This window comes from Microtus ochrogaster, chromosome 22 (assembly GCF_000317375.1).
Source record: "Microtus ochrogaster isolate Prairie Vole_2 chromosome 22, MicOch1.0, whole genome shotgun sequence".
In the NCBI taxonomy this organism is placed as follows: domain Eukaryota; kingdom Metazoa; phylum Chordata; class Mammalia; order Rodentia; family Cricetidae; genus Microtus; species Microtus ochrogaster.
The window spans coordinates 34,449,685-34,465,931 of NC_022023.1; the positions used below are offsets into that span (position 1 = coordinate 34,449,685).

The 16,247-nt window shown below is 39.3% G+C and overlaps 1 protein-coding gene and 1 pseudogene across 1 annotated transcript in view; one reads left to right on the plus strand and one right to left on the minus strand.

Moving 5' to 3' along the window:
• LOC102000264 (zinc finger protein 431-like) overlaps positions 1-16,247 on the plus strand; it is a 47,799-nt gene that overhangs the window by 17,574 nt on the left and 13,978 nt on the right. The gene's annotated exons all lie outside the window — the stretch shown is intronic.
• LOC101992320 lies at positions 1,551-2,158 on the minus strand (annotated as a pseudogene).

Here is a 16,247-nt window from a genome sequence, read left to right on the forward strand (position 1 = left end):
TTTTTTAGCTAGGTCTTGAGGTAGATTGGTTTCCAATTTTCTGAAAAACCACAATACCAATTTCCAAAGTGGCTGTACAAGTTTGCATTCCTACCAGCAATGGATGAGCATTCCCCTTACTCCACATTGTCTCCAGCATAAGCTGTCATCAGTATTTTTGATCTTGGCCATTTTGACAGGTGTAAGATGGAATCTTAAAGTTATTTTGATTTGCATTTCTCTGATGGCTAAGGATGTTCAGCAGTTCCTTAAATGTCTTTCAGCCCTTTGAGATTCATCTGTTGAGAGTTCTCTCTTTAGGTCTGAACCCCATTTTTTATTGGATTATTTTTTTTATATCAAGTTTCTTGAATTCTTTGTATATTTTGGAGATCAGTCCTCTGTCTGATGTGGGGTTGATGACGATCTTTTCCCAATTCGTAGGCTGCTCTTTTCTTGTGTTGACAGTGTCCTTTGCTTTACAGAAGCTTCTCAGATTCAGGCCATCCCATTTATTAATTGTTTCTCTCAGTGTCCTACTGGTGTTATATTTAGTGCCAATGCATTCAAGTGTACTTCCCACTTTCTCTTCTATCAGGTTCAGTGTGGTTGGTTTTATGTTGAGGTCTTTGATACATTTGGACTTGAGTTTTGCGCATGGTGATAGATATGGATCTATATTCTTCTACATGTTGATATCCAGTTATGCCAGCCCTGTTTGTTGAATATGCTTTAATTTTATTATTAAAATTAATATATTTAATTATTAAAGTACATATATAATTAAGATTATATTTTATCTTTTTATTATACTTTTAGCTTTTTTGTCGAAAACCAGGTGTGGTATGGATTGATAACCGGGTCTTCAATTGGATTCCCTTGGTCCTCCTGTCTGTTCTTATGCCAATACCATTTTCATTACTGTAGCTCTGTAGTAGAGTTTGAGGTCCATGATTGTGATGCCTCCAGAAGTTCTTTTGTTGTACAGGATTGTCTTGGCTATCCTGGGTTTTTGTTTTTCATGTGAAGTTGAGTATTGTTCTTTCGAGGTCTGTGGAGAATTTTGCTGTGATTTTGATGGGCAAAGCATTGAAACTGTAGATTGCTTTTGGTAAGATTGCCATTTTTACTATGCTAATCTTATATACCCAAGAGCATGGGAGATCATTCCATTTTTTGGTGTCTTCTTCAATTTCTTTCTTCAAAGAGTTAAAATTCTTGTCATACAGATCTTTCCCTTATTTGGTTAGCATTATCCCAAGGTATTTTATGTATCTGTGCCTATTTTGAAGGGTGATGTTTCTCTTATTTCTTTCTTGGCCCATTTATCATCTGTATAAAGGAGGGCTACTGATTTTTTGAGTTAATCTTGTATTCTGCTACATTACTAAAGGTGTTTGTGAGTTGTAGGAGTTCCCTGGTGGAATTTTTGGGGTCACTTAAGTATACTATCATATCATCTGCACATAGTGAGAGTCTGACTTCTTCTTTTCTGATTTGTATCCCCTTGATCTCCTTTTGTTGTCTTATTGCTCTAGCTAGAACTTCAATTACTGTTTTTTTTTTTAAAATAAAAAAGGGACATCAAATTTAATTTAAAGAAAACAACCTGAAAGTAACTCCAAGAACAATGGGCAAACAACTCCTGAAGAGCAAGGAGGCTGGCGACACTGACAGGAGGCTGGAGAAAAGGAACATGGGATTTAGCTGAGAGGCTATAAGTTACTCGGAAATGAACTTCCTTGAGGGTGGAGGGATCCTTGGGTCATTTCTGATATCAGAATGCATGTGAACTTCTCTCTGTGAGTGTTCTGTACATCTCAAGAGGAAAAGTCTCCATTTCCTACACAGGATCCTCTTCTGTCTCAGCCGACTCTCAATGGAGGGGCAACTAGAACAACACCATCTCCCAGGACGAAGAGCATGGGGATGTTCCGTTTTGTTGATTTATATATCTCCTCATACGTCTCTTCATCAATCTCTATTGTTGTCACAGTTTCTTCCACATCTCCCAGGATCATATTTAAATGTTGATTATAAGCATGTAATCTGCCTCGAAGCTCTCTGTCGTTTCTCATCTTCACATAAATTCGCTCATCCAAACTGAGCCTGATGAGATCCAGGGGCTCCTCTACAGTATTGGTGGTCTGTTGCTGATCTACGTCGTCCGCCATGTTTCAAACGCCTTCAATTACTGTTTTGAGTTAATTGGAGAGAGTGGACAACTTTGTCTTGTTTCTGATTTCAGTGGGATCTCTTTGAGTTTCTCTCCTTTTAGTTTGATGTTAACTGTTTACTTACTGTATATTGCCTTTATTATGTTTAGGTATGTTCCTTGTATCCCTGCTCCCTCCAAGACTTTTTATTATGAAGGGTATTAAGTTGTGTTGAAGGCTTTTTCAGCATTTAATGAGATGATTATGTGGTTCTTTTCTTTCAGGTTATTTATATGGTAGATTACATTGACAGATTTCTGTATAATGAACCACCCCTGTATCTCTGGGATGAAGGTTACTTGGTTGTGGTGGATGATTTTTCTGATGTGTTTTTGAATTCGGTTTGCTAGCATTTTATTGAGTATTTTTGCATCAATGTTCATGAGTGAGATTTGTGTATAATTCTCTTTCTTAATAGTGTCTTTATATGGTCTCGGTATCAGGGTAACTGTACCTCATAAAAAGAGTTTGGTAATGTTCTTTCTGTTTCTATTGTGTGGAACAATTTGAGGAGTATTGGTATTAGTTCTTCTCTGAAAATATTGCAGAATTCTGTGCTGAAACCATTGGGTCCTGGTCTTTTTTTGGTTGGGAGACTTTTGATATCTGTTTCTATTTTCTTAGCAGTTATTGGTCTATTTACTTTGTTTATCTGGTCTTGATTTAATTTTGGTAAGTGATATTTGTCCAGAAAATTGTCCATTTCTTATAAGTTTTCCAGTTTTATGGAGTACAGGTTTTTGAAGTATCCTGATGATTCTCTGTATTTCCTCCATGTCTGTTGTTATGTCCCCTTTTCATTTCCGATTTTATTAATTTGCATGTCCTTTCTCTGCCTTTTTGTTAGTTTGGATAAAGGCTTGTCTGTTTTGCTGATTTTTCTCAAAGAATCAACTCTTTGTCTCTTTTAATCTTTGTGTTGTTTTCTTTGTTTCGATTGTAATCAATTGTAATCAATTTTATTATTTCCTGCCTTTTAGCCCCCTTGGGTGAGTTTGCTTCTTTTTGCTCTAGAGTTTTCAGGTGTTATCTTAACTCACTGGTGTTGGATTTTTCTAGCTTCTTTATGTAGACATTCAGTGCTATTAACACCGCTTTCATTGTGTCCCATAAGTTTAGTTATGTTGTTTGGTCATTTTCACTGAATCTTAGGAAGTCTTTAATTTCTTCCTTTATTTCTTTCTTGACCCATTGGTGATTCACGTGAGCATTATTCAATTTCCATGTGTTAATGTTGCTGTTAAATTCTAACTTTAAGCCATCATGATCTGGCATAATATTTGGGGTTATTCCAATTCTTTGTATCTGTTGAGGTTTGTTTTGTTACTGAGTATGTGGTCACCTTTTAACAGGTTCTGTGGGGTGCCAAGAAAAAGGTATGCTCTTTTATGTTTGGATAGAATATTCTCTAGATGTCTGTTAAGTCCATTTGAGTCATAACATCTGTTAGTTCTCTTATTTCTCTATTAAGTTTCTCTCTGTCAGACCTGTCCTATGGTGAGAGTGGGGTGTTGGGGTCTCCGACTATTAGTGTGTGTGGCTTAATGTGTGAGTTAAACTTTAGTAATATTTCTGTTACATTTGAGGGTGTCCTTGTGTTTGAGGTATAGATGTTCAGTATTGGGATTTCCTCTTGATGGATTTTTCCTATGACTAATATGAAATGTCCTTCTTTTTCTCTTTAGATTGATCTTAGTTTGAAATCTATTTTGTTAGATATTAGGATAGCTACACCAGCTTGTTACTTAGGTCCATTTGATTGGAAAATTTTTCCCAACCCTTTCGTCTGAGGTGATATCTGTCTTTAAGGTTGAAGTGTGTTGGCTGTATGCAAGAGAAGGATGAATTCTGTTTTTGTATCTAGTCTGTTAGCTTGTCTTTTTATAGGTGAGTTGAGTCCATTTATATTAAGGAATATTAATGGCCAGTGATTGTTAGTTCTTGTCATTTTAGTTTTTGTTGCAAGTGATATTATTGTGTGTGATTTCCCCTTCTTTGGGGTTCCTTAACTAGTTATGACTTATCATAGTTTAATAGAGAAGCAATTTCTGAGAGATACAGAGTCATAGTAAAGAAACCTGAATCCCCATATATATAGCACATCTCTATGAGTCTCAACAATTTAAACTATGTGAACATAATGTGGAAACCTTTTATTTTGTTATTCTTCCTTTAATAGTTGTATCGTCTGTCACCCTGGACACAAGCCATGCGAACATAGGGAATATGGAAAGAAGCAATGCACCTCTGTCTCTCCCAGGACATTTAAAAGCTGTATAGTAGTCCCTACTATGAGAAGACATGATGACTGTGATACGAGTTTAAACCCTCACATTGGAGAAAAGCCTTATGAGTACAAGGAATATGAAAATTTGTGTGCCTTTACCAGATTACTTTGTACATGTAATGTTACTAGCACTACAGGAAAATGTTATGTATGCAATCACTATGGTAAAACTCTGAGTTCTTCCAGTTGTCTTCAAAGAAGTGAAAACATTCACATACAAAAAGGAAGTGATAAATGTGGGCCTTGTACAAAAGACTTCAACCATCACAGGTATTTTCAGAGACACAAAACAACCAATGAGGAAGAGGATATTTATGAATGTAAGAAACACGATAAAACATTTATATGTGACTACTCCTTAACAGTACACAAAAAACCTCACTTGGTAGTAAGACCCTATGAATATAATCAAAGTGATAAAGCCTTTCCATGTCATAGTCTTCATCAAATACACAGAACTAATATTAGAGAAAAAAGGCATGAATGTCATCAATGTGATAAAGCCATGGCACATCCCAGTTGTCTTCTGAAACATGAGAGAACTCATACTGGAGAATGTAGTCAATGTGGAAAAGCCTTTTCAGAGAAGAGTACTCTTCATATTGGAGAGAAATGTTCTGGATGTAATCAAAGTGTTAAAGTCTTTGTTTATAAAACTCATTATGGGCACGAAAGAAGTCATACTGGAGAGAAACTTCATGAATGTGATCAGTGTGGTAAAGCCTTTTCACGTAAAAGTCATCTTCATATACATGAAAGAAGTCATACTGGGGAGAGACCCTATGGATGTAAGCAATGTGGTAAAGCCTTTGCATATAAAAGTGTTCTTCACCGGCATGAAAGAAGTCATACGGGAGAAAAACCCTATGTATGTAATCAATGTGGTAAAGCCTTTCCATGTATCAGTGATCTTCGTAATCATGAAAGAAGTCACACTGGTGAGAAACCCAATGAATGTAATCAATGTGGTAAAGCCTTTTCACGTAAAAGTCATCTTCACAGGCATAAAAGAAGTCATACTGGAGAGAAACCATATGGATGTAATCAATGTGGTAAAGCCTTTGCATGTAAAAGTGACCTTCACAGGCATGAAAGAAGCCATAGTGGAGAGAAACCCTATGGATGTAATCAGTGTGGTAAAGTGTTTGCATATAAAAGTCATCTTCACAGGCATGAAAGAAGTCATACCAGAGAAACCCTATGGATGTAATGCATGTGGTAAAGCCTTTGCACAGAAGTGTCTTTTCATTCATAAAGAAATCATATTGGAGAGGAACTCTCTGAATGTAATCAATGTCGTGAAACCTTTGCATGGCAAAGTCATCTTCAAATACATGAAAGCAATTTTATGCACGGCAACAATGTGGTAAACCCTTTTCACATAAAAGTCATCTTTAATACATGAAAGAAGTCATTCTGGAGAGAAACCCTATGGATATAGTCAACGTGGTAAAGTTTTTCAGCATACTGTATTCCAACAGTATGGAAACAGAATAATTTGAAGAATAAAATCAATTTGCAAATTAAAATGGTACTTGTGGCATTCTCCATTAGTTTTAGATTATGTTACTTTATTCTGAGAACTAACTACTTGTTCTTTACATTTTCTCTAAAACAAATGCCAGGAAATTTTATCAGTGGGTAAACATGGTTGCTGCTAAGATTGATGACCTGAGTTCATTCTCTGAGAGACCCATATTACTCATACAAAATTTTCTCCTATTACTACACTTAGGTTTTATGCACACCCATACATTAGCATATACATAGTTTTGAAACTGAAATAAGGGCCACAAATTCACTTACCACTTTAGGGCACTTACTGCCAAACTTGACTGCATCAGTTTGTTTTCTCTAGTTCTCACATAGAGGAAGTAGGCAATAGACACCTATAAGCTGTCCTCTGATTGGCACATTCACACCATGGCACTGCTGTTTGCATACATTTTTTTTTCATTTTTGAGACTGGGTTTCACAGTGTAGCTCCGGCTCTCCTGAAACTCGTTCTGTAGGCCATGCTGACCTCGAACTTCCAGAGCTCTGCCTGCCTCTGCCTCTCATGTTTGGGAACTAAGGACATGTGCCACTACAACCCAGCCACAGTTAATTTTTTTAAAAGAGGAAACTTACAAAGCTAAGTAGTTAATCAAAATATTAAGAAAATGGGATGAGATTTATCTATTGAAATTAATTCATTGAAAAATTCCTAGAAATATTAGTGTTCAAAAAAAAGATGCTTTCTGTTTAAACCTTATCCTCTCATTGTCTTGTTCAGAGATAAGTCATTAAAAAAAATTCATCTTGGTGTGGTGCTACATGCTTGTAAACCCAGCCCTTGGGAGAGACTGGCAGGTGAATCTCTCTGGATGATGCATCTCACTCCCCCTGGGCTGAGTTGAAGGGAGTTTGAGACTAGTCTGGCCCAGATATTGAGCTCCTGAATGGCCATGGGTATATAGAAAATCCTGTGTCCAAAACTGCAAAAAAACAAATCTGGAAAGATGACTGCTTTTCCCAGGGACCCAGGTACAATTCTCACACTCACCCTCTTGATGATTACTTAAGAGAGCCTGTAGAAAGTTAACTTCCTTTACCAATTCCTTCCTGGCCTCATGAATTGAGAAGTTATTTCCAGGGCATTATCAGTAAAATCAAAATGTTTAACATCTAATTGTGCACTAGCCAATCTACGTAAAACTATAGAAGGAAAGATGTCATTAGACTGTCGTCGCATATTATCCTGAGACTCAAAAATAACTACAAGTATTTGAACTCTGACCAAAACAGTCATTATTGTATCACATTGATTGTTCATTGCCTTTAAACTTATTTTTCCCACAAAATTGTCTCCTATAGGTGTTATATCACAAGTGCTTAAATCTTTGGAATGGATTTGTTTTCAGGATAATAGCCAGAAATGACCAGAGAGTCAATGGACGCTCTATAGCCTGATGTATCTTTGGCAAAATATCACATTACTGTACTGTATTGATTACATTATGCAGGAGATAGTAACCGCAAACTCATTGGTAACCCATGTGCATCAGAGGATGGGACATTAACCAAAATTCAATGTCCTTCTCTCTTATTGAAAAATCTTAGGAATCCAGTGCTATGTGACATGCAGAGATGTTCTTTCTAATGTGAAGGACAAGTTACAGCATCCGTCCAATTCCACCACCAAGAAAGAAACACAACATTTAGTGGGCCTGTTTGGATTCTGGAGACAACACATTCCTTTCTTGGGTGTGTTATTTCGGCCCATACAACAAGTGACTTAGAAAATTGCTAGCTTTGTGGAGGGCTGGGAACAGCAGGTCTTCAATTGGTCCCAGCTGCTGTATCAGCTTCTCTACCACCACTAATGGGATTCAAGTGTCAGTGGTAGATAGCAATTCTCTTAGGTGCTTTGCTGGTCCAAAGAAGAGACCTCTGTGATCTTGGAGCAGAGTTCTACCACCATCTGCACACAACTATTTTCCATTTCAGAGACAGCTGTTGGCCTGCTATTCAGTCTGAGTGGAAACTTGAACACTTGACAGTGCCCTGCCATCATATTATCATGCAACCTGAGCTGCCTGCCCATCGTGATCTGGGTCTTCTCTGACCCGCCAAGTCATAAATTAGAGCATAAGCAGCAGTAATCTATTATCAAATGGACGTGATGTATTTGTGATTTGACTGGGCATGTAAAAAGGCACAAGCAAGTCACATGGGAAATTGCCCAAATGCCTATTAGAATTCCCTTTGCTGACAAGTATTTACTATAGAATCAGGGAGGTTGGTGGGCTTGGTAGGGTTGGAATCAGAGAGGGGGCAGAGTGTTGGGGTGCTACTGTGGGTGCAGGGACAGAGGCTGGGTCGTGCTAGAGACTTGGATGAGGGTTAAAGTTTGGGGAAACTTAAAGGAAAATTGGAACAGGATCCAGTGGGGCATTCATTAAAGTGGGTGGGGCTGGTGCAGGCAGGGCCATTTTTGAGCTGAGCCACATCAAAGGAAGGACCAGCAGCGGGCAGAGCAGAGGCTGGGACAGGCAGGAATGAGAACTACAAACGCAGCAGGGAGTGAAACCCAGGTGGGTGGGCTGGACTTGATTACTTTGGCCAAGTCTGTCAGTGTCAGGCCAACCTTGACATACAAGAGATACGCACAGGTAACCTGATGCATTCACAACACCTTTGCCACACCCAACTCCCACAAACGAACACCCATGAATGTAGTGATATGAGTGGCGGGCTGCAACGGGCTGCTTCCCACCTCCCAGCTCCCGACCACCAGCTAGCTTTACCAGAAAAAAATTACATGGAAACTGTATTCTTTAGCGTCTAGCCTCTTACTGGCTAATTCTCACATCTTGATTTACCCATTTCTAATAATCTGTGTAGCACCACGAGGAAAGATCTTAACCTGTGCCCATCTTGGAGAGGAGAGCTATGGCGTCTGCCTCACTTCCCTTCTTCCCAGCATTCTGTTCTGTCTACTCCGCCTACCTAATTTTATGTCCTATCAGGCCAAGCAGTTTTCTTTATTAATTAACCAATGAAAGCAACAGATAGATAGAAGACACTCCCACATCACATGAAGACTTCTCCAAACACACACATGCAAAAAGGGCAGCAATGCTGACACACCTCATGTGCTCTACACATAAACTATATACCACAAACATGCAGTCTTGTGTACAGTTAGAGTCAGCAAGACGGACTAGCCAATAATGTGGCCTGCTGCCAAAACCAGTGACCTAACTTTGCACCTCAGGTTGTCCTCTGACTGCCACCTATGCACTGTGGCATTATGTGCATCTGCCTGCAGATACACAGAAAAGAAATAAAATGTGGTTTAAAAAAATCCTTACAGTGCATAATTACACAGACAGTCACAAAGGTGATCATCTTTACAAAGGTGCTGGGATTCAAGCTCAGAGCCTTGCTCCACCTGAGATGCAGCCAGTATGGGCTGGGCACCCTGTGACCTGGCTTCAGAGACAGCTGGTGGAAGTGGAATCCAGGCATGAGAGAAGAGTGAGGTCTTTCACATGAGTGTCTCCTGCCACCAGGCTCTCCTTTAGGCATATTTCTATATAAACATGATCATCTTCCTATTTTTGTCTGCAAATAAGATCATTAGGCAAGATGAGAAAGTCATCCCTGGTTCTTTAGAGTTACATATGTGAGCCACCATGTGGGTCCTGGAACTCACACAGTGTTTTCTGCAAGAGGCACTAAACTGCTGAACAGTCTCTCTTTCCCTTTTATTTTAGATTTAATTTATGGATTAAATTATTAGTTTATTCTCATCTTTGTGCATGCATATGCATATTACAGCTCAAAAGTTATGATGGGCTGTGGGGCCTACTCCTCTCCTTCTACCATGTGGATCCTCAGGACCAAACAATATCCATCTGTCTTGGCTATAAACCATCTTACCTGCTGTGCCATGCCATTTCTCTTTGTGGTTAAACATTGTTTTGGGGGCTTGGTTTTTAAAATAGGCTCAAGAAGTTCCGGCTGGCCCTGAAACCATGACTTTCCTGCCTCCACCTCCAATTACTGGGATAGCAGGCTTCAATATAATGCTCTGATAATACTGGCTCAAGAGATTTCAGATGAGAATAATTTTAGTATGTTTTAGTATGTTGTCTAGTGATCATTTTTGTGAAATTCTTGTGGTGAAGAAAGTAGCTGCTTTTTGCTCTTGTCTGAAAAGTCTGCCTGAGGCTTAATTGAAGAGTTTTTAGATTAATTCTGTTGGCAGAGGAAATATCAAAAAAAAAATCCTGGTAGAGACTCTGTTGTGTGGCTACTAGTTTCTATTCTAATGAAGATTTACAATGACAAGAAACAAGAGAAAAATTAAAAATGTACAACTTGAGGCAAAAGGAGCACCAGAAAGTAGAATGTAGCTAAGTCCTATGTTCAAGGAGATAAACAGTTTAAGAAATGGAATAAAGGAACTGGAGTCTTGGCCTAGACTGCTCCTGGAGAGATAAGCATCGGGGTTCCTCACTTGGAGGGCCCAGCTCTCTAGAGCCTTGCCTGGGAAGGAACATCTCATTCCCCCACCAGCACCCACCAAGCCCCAGAAACCCTGAACAGCATAAACACATTCACTACCATCCCCCACAACATCTGTAAAGACTGGAGCCTTGGCCCAGAATGCCCCTTGAGAAATTACCCCCAGAGAGCCTTGTCAGCATCCACTAGAGGCATGGAGCCACCTGCACCTGGAGGAAGAGCAATCACCTAAGCCACAGGCCTCACCTTCACCAACTGAAGAAGGAGGGACCCCCCACGAAACAAGGCACCCACTGCAGAAAGAAATGGGCAGATGGCAGTATAAGAATACATCCAACAACATGAAGACCAATAGGACACCAAAGAACCTAGTGATCCTACAACAGGAAGATGTGAAAACTAACACAGAAGAAGCAGAAGAAAATGACCTTCAATATAACTTTATGAAGATAATAGAAACCCTTTAAGAGGAACTGAAAAATTTACTTAAAGAAATGGAGGAAAAGACATACAAAAAATTGAAAGAAATCAATAAATCTCTTAAAGAAACCCAAGAAAAAACAAACAGGTGAAACAAACAGTTCAGGATTTGAAAACTAAAATAGAGGCAATAAAGAAAACACAGAGAACCAAACCAGAGACCTCTGAAGGACTGGGTGCCAGTCAGGAACCTTTGGGAGGCATATCCAAGCCAGAGACCTCTGCAGGACCAGGCCCAAACCAAGGACCTCTGAGGCAGCAGGCCCAAGCCAGGGGCACCTAAGGGAATAGGCCTTAGATAGCAACCTCTGCCTAAGCAGGTCTGAGGCAGCAACTCCACAGGAGCAGGTATAAGGGAGCTTTACTACACTGATCACATTCATGAAGTTTCTCTCCAGTATGACTTCTTTTGTGCCCCGATGAGTTTTATATGCAAAGGTTTTAACACTTTGATTACATCCAGAACATTTCTCTCCAGTATGACTTCATGCCTATGAAGAGTACTCTTCTTTGAAAAAGCTTTTCCACATTGATAACATTTATAATGTCGTTCTCCAGTATGAGTTCTTTCCTGTTTTAGAAGACAACTGAGATGTGCCATGGCTTTATCACATTGACGACATTCATGCTTTTTTCTCTAATATTAGTTCTATGTACTTGATGAAGGCTGTGACGTGGAAAGGCTTTATCACTTTGATTATAGTCAGAGGGTCTTACTACCAAGGTTTTTGGGTGTACTTTTAAGGAGTAGTCAGATATGAATGTTTTATCATGTTGTTTACATTCATAAATATCCTTTTTCCCATTAGTTGTTTTGTGTCTTTGAGAATGCCTGTGACGGTTGAAATCTTTCATACAGGGCCCAAGTCAGCTATCTCTGCTGGATCAGGCCCTTGTAAACCTAAAGAGGCAGGTACAAGTGATGTAGAAGGGTCTTCTATCTATCTGTTGCTTTAATTGGTTAATTAATAAAGAAAACTGCTTCGCCTGATAGGTCAGAACATAGGTAGGTGGGGAAGACAGAACAGAATGCTGGGAGGAAGAAGACAATGAGGCAGAAGCCATGCTTCTCCTACCCAAGACAGATGGTGGTTAGAATCTTCCCGGTAAGCCACCTCTTCGTGGTGGTACACAGATTATTAGAAATGAGTTAATCAAGATGTAAGAGTTACCCAATAAGAGGCTAGAACTAATGGGCCAGACAGTGTTTAAATGAATACAGTTTGTGTGTTGTTATTTCCAGGGCTAAGCTAGCCATGCAGGAGCCGGGTGGGATGAAAAGCAGGTCTGCTCGCCTCATCACTACATACAAGGTAGCAACTGCAAAGGGAGCAGGTCTGAGCCAGAGACCTCTCTGGGATGGGGACCAAGCCAGGGGCCTCCATGGGAGCAGGCCCAAGCTAGGGACATCTGTGGGAACAGGCCTGAGCCAATGACCTCTGCCAGAGCAGGCCCAACCCAGTGACCTCATCAGGAGCAGCCCCAAGCAAGTGACCTCCATAGGACTGGTCCCAAATGACCTCCAGGATTGCAGAGCAACCCTCAGGAGTTCCAAAAGTGACCTCTGGGAACACCGAGTGGCCTCCAGGGTAACTGAAACTGTGGCCTTGACTGCAGCACGGGGAGCTACCATTTGAACCTTGGATTCATTGGCACCTGGAAGATTAATGACCAAAGACACAGCCTCAACTACACCAATAAGAGGAAAAGATAGGTAGATAAGGTAAGAATACACTCAACACCACAAAGAGCAGCACAAGACCAACTAGTAGCTGTACTAAAGCAAGACTTGAACACCCAAATATAGATGAAGAAGAAGAAAATGACCTAAAAATTAACTTTAGAATTTTTGAGGCCCTTAAAGAGGAAATGAAAAATTCCCTCAAAGAAATGGAGAAAAAGACAGACAAAAATTTGGAAGATATCAACAAATCCCTTAAAGAAAACCAAGAAACAGTAATCAAACAGATGAAACAATTCAAGACTTGAAAACTGAAATAAAGATAAAGAAAACCTGAACCAAGGGAATTCTGGAAACAAAAATTATGAGAAAAGGATCGAAACCCACAAATACAACCATAAACAGCAGAATACAAGAGATGGAAGAGACAATGTCAAGTGCTGAAGATACAATAGAGGAAATTGACTCACAAACAAAAAATTGAAGGAAATCAACAACTACCTTAAAGAAAACCAAGAAAAAGAAATCAAACATTCTGTCCTGCCTGGTTCCCACAGTCATTAAGTCCCAAAGAAATCACACAGAGGTTTACATTAGTTGTAAACTGATTGGCTTATTAGCTCAGGCTTCTTATTAACTCTTATAACTTATATTAGCCCATTATTCTAGTATATGTTATCCACATGGCTTGGTACCTTTTTCAGCGAGGCCATCATATCATGCTTCTTCTGTGTCTAGGCTGGGACTGTGTCCTCCTTCCAGAATTCTCCTGTTCTCCTTGACCCACCTCTACTTCCTGTCTGGTTGTCATGCCTCTACTTCCTGCCTAGCTACTGGCCAATCAGCATTTATTTAAAATATAATTGACAGACTACAGACCATGGTCCCACAACACAAACAGATGAAACAAATGATTTAAGACTTGAAAATCTAAATACAGATAAAAAAGGAATTATAGAAACAGAAATTATAAGAAAACAATCAGGAACCACAAATGCAAGCATAAGCAGCAGAATAAAAAAGACAGAAGAGAGAATATCAAGCACTGAAGATACAATATGTTGTAATAGGAGCAGTGGGGCTGCGTCCCCAGCACCCCAGCTGCTGGCTAGCTTTACCTGAAATAACAACACACAAACTGTATTCATTTAAACACTGCTTGGCCCATTTCTATCTAGCCTCTTCTAGGCTAATTCTCACATATTAATTTAGCCCATTTCTAATCATCTGTGTAGCACCGGTCTTACCGTGAAGATTCTAGCCTATGTCCATCCTGGGTCGGAGCTGAATCGCTTGCGTCTGCCCGGGAGAGGGGAGCATGGCGTCTCTCTGAGCTCATTTCCTCTTCCTCCCAGCATTCTGTTCTGTTTACTCCTCCCACCTATGTTTTAACCTATCAGGGCCAAGCAGTTTCTTTATTGCTTAACCAATGAAATCAACAGATTGATATATGACACTCCCACATCATTCCCCTTTTGTCTAAATAAGAGAGATCTAAACCCAATACAAAACTATATACAACAAGACCAGATATCAAGTATAAAATTACAACCAACATAAACAATATTAAGCAAGGAACACATGGTAAATGTTTTAATAAACAATCTATTCCAAGGAGTCTAAGTCTTCCATCAGAAATAGGCTTGGATAAACCATAAGAGGATGGTAACTATAACTAATCTTCAACCCTATTAAAGGCCTGAGAAGTGAGATAATATTACTTGAGTAGCAGGACATGAAATCAAACAGCTTCCAAAGTGAGCAGTATATAGTGGAGACAATTGGCTACCTGAGCAATCACTCAAAGTCTCATTAGCCATGTTGAAGCAACTAACTTTGACTAAGGCCCAGTGTAACTGACAGACCATTTTTAGATGCAGGAAAATTTTCAGAACCGTCATTCCCTGTCTTGGCAAGGTTTGACAGTCCTTTTCCTTGTGTTTTGCTTATCCAGTCCAGATATCATATACTTTGTCAGTGACTGAGATATGGGAAGTTCCTTGTCCAAAGGCCAATTGTGCCAAGAAGAAAACAAATTCTGAGTGGAGTGTCTTTGGTGCTCAATATTCTCTCAGGAATAGATTGGTGCTGTCAGGAGCAATCATGTCTCATATCACAAGAATCCTAAGTTATCTAAATGCCTTGTTCTACTGATCCTTGAAGTGTTTGAAGATTACCTATCTAGGAAGAATTCAATCTCTATATATCTAAAGAACCTAATTAATCTGAATATATATATCAAACATGAACAACTACTGAGCTATAATATTTTATACCTGTATAACTTAAAGATTAAGACTTCATGTCAGAATATTAATAACCAGTCAACAAATGTGCTGCAAATGAGGACAATGACCTCAAAATGTGAACAATATATAAGTATCTTGATCAGAGGTAAGAATAATATATAATGCAATACAAAAATATATCATAAAAGTTGTATCAATATACAAAATGTCCTAAACAGAGGTAGAAACACAGATGTATACATTTGCATAGGTGTACAAATCTTGCAAACAGAAATAACAAATATAATTTGAACCTGTATCAATATATACAATACTATACCAATGTAAATTATCCATAAATAATTGCTCACAAGTATTCACTCCATTGCACACTATTATTATTAGTTGTGAATAAGATTACTATATAATTTCCATCTCAACCCTCTACCTTATACAAGTAATAATCAACAATCCCCCCCACTTTTTTTTGGATTTTTCGAGACAGGGTTTCTCTGTAGCTTTTGGTTCCTGTCCTGGAACTAGCTCTTCTAGACCAGGCTCGCCTCGAACTCACAGAGATCCGCCTGCCTCTGCCTCCTGAGTGCTGGGATTAAAGGTGTGCACCACCACTGCCTGGCAATCAACAATCCCTTAATGGTGTTCCCAACCCTGAGGACAAATTTTGTTGGGAGAGGGGATGTTATTTCTAGAATTTCTTCCAGCTGCCATGGGGGTGATGTTCTTTTTATGGGATCCTGTAAAAGTAAAGTGATGGTTAAGTTTCAAGATTACTGTCTAGTATAGTTGCAAATGATTTTCATGCAGTTGATAGGGTTTTTTCCAAAGTTCTTATTTGGAGGTCTGGCCATAATGTCATGAGAAGGTGCAACATTTCAGCAGCTGGTACCCCAAAACCAGGACTATCAGCATCACCAGGTGGAGTTGTTGTTGTGAGACCCCATCTTCTTCCTGGAGACTTCAAAGATTACTGCAGGAAAGGATCTGTAGAAAACTCTATTGTTCATCGTGGAAAACTTAAACATTATTTATAAACACATACATTCAATGAAGTATATGATATAGACAAAATAGGCATGGAGAAAGTAAAATTTTTCCTGAAGTCTCTCTTGTCCCATACCAGATGGCTCCTGACATGAGACAGAAACTCTGAATGTTCCTTTTAACAATATGCTTTGATTTAGAGGACAGAGCCATTGTCCAACTCCAAACCAGGTCTATATATTCATAAATATGTATAAATGTATCGCCTTTAATCCCAGCACTTGGGAGGCAGAGGCAGGCGGATCTCTGTGAGTTCGAGACCAGCCTGGTCTACAAGACCTAGTTCCAGGACAGGCTCC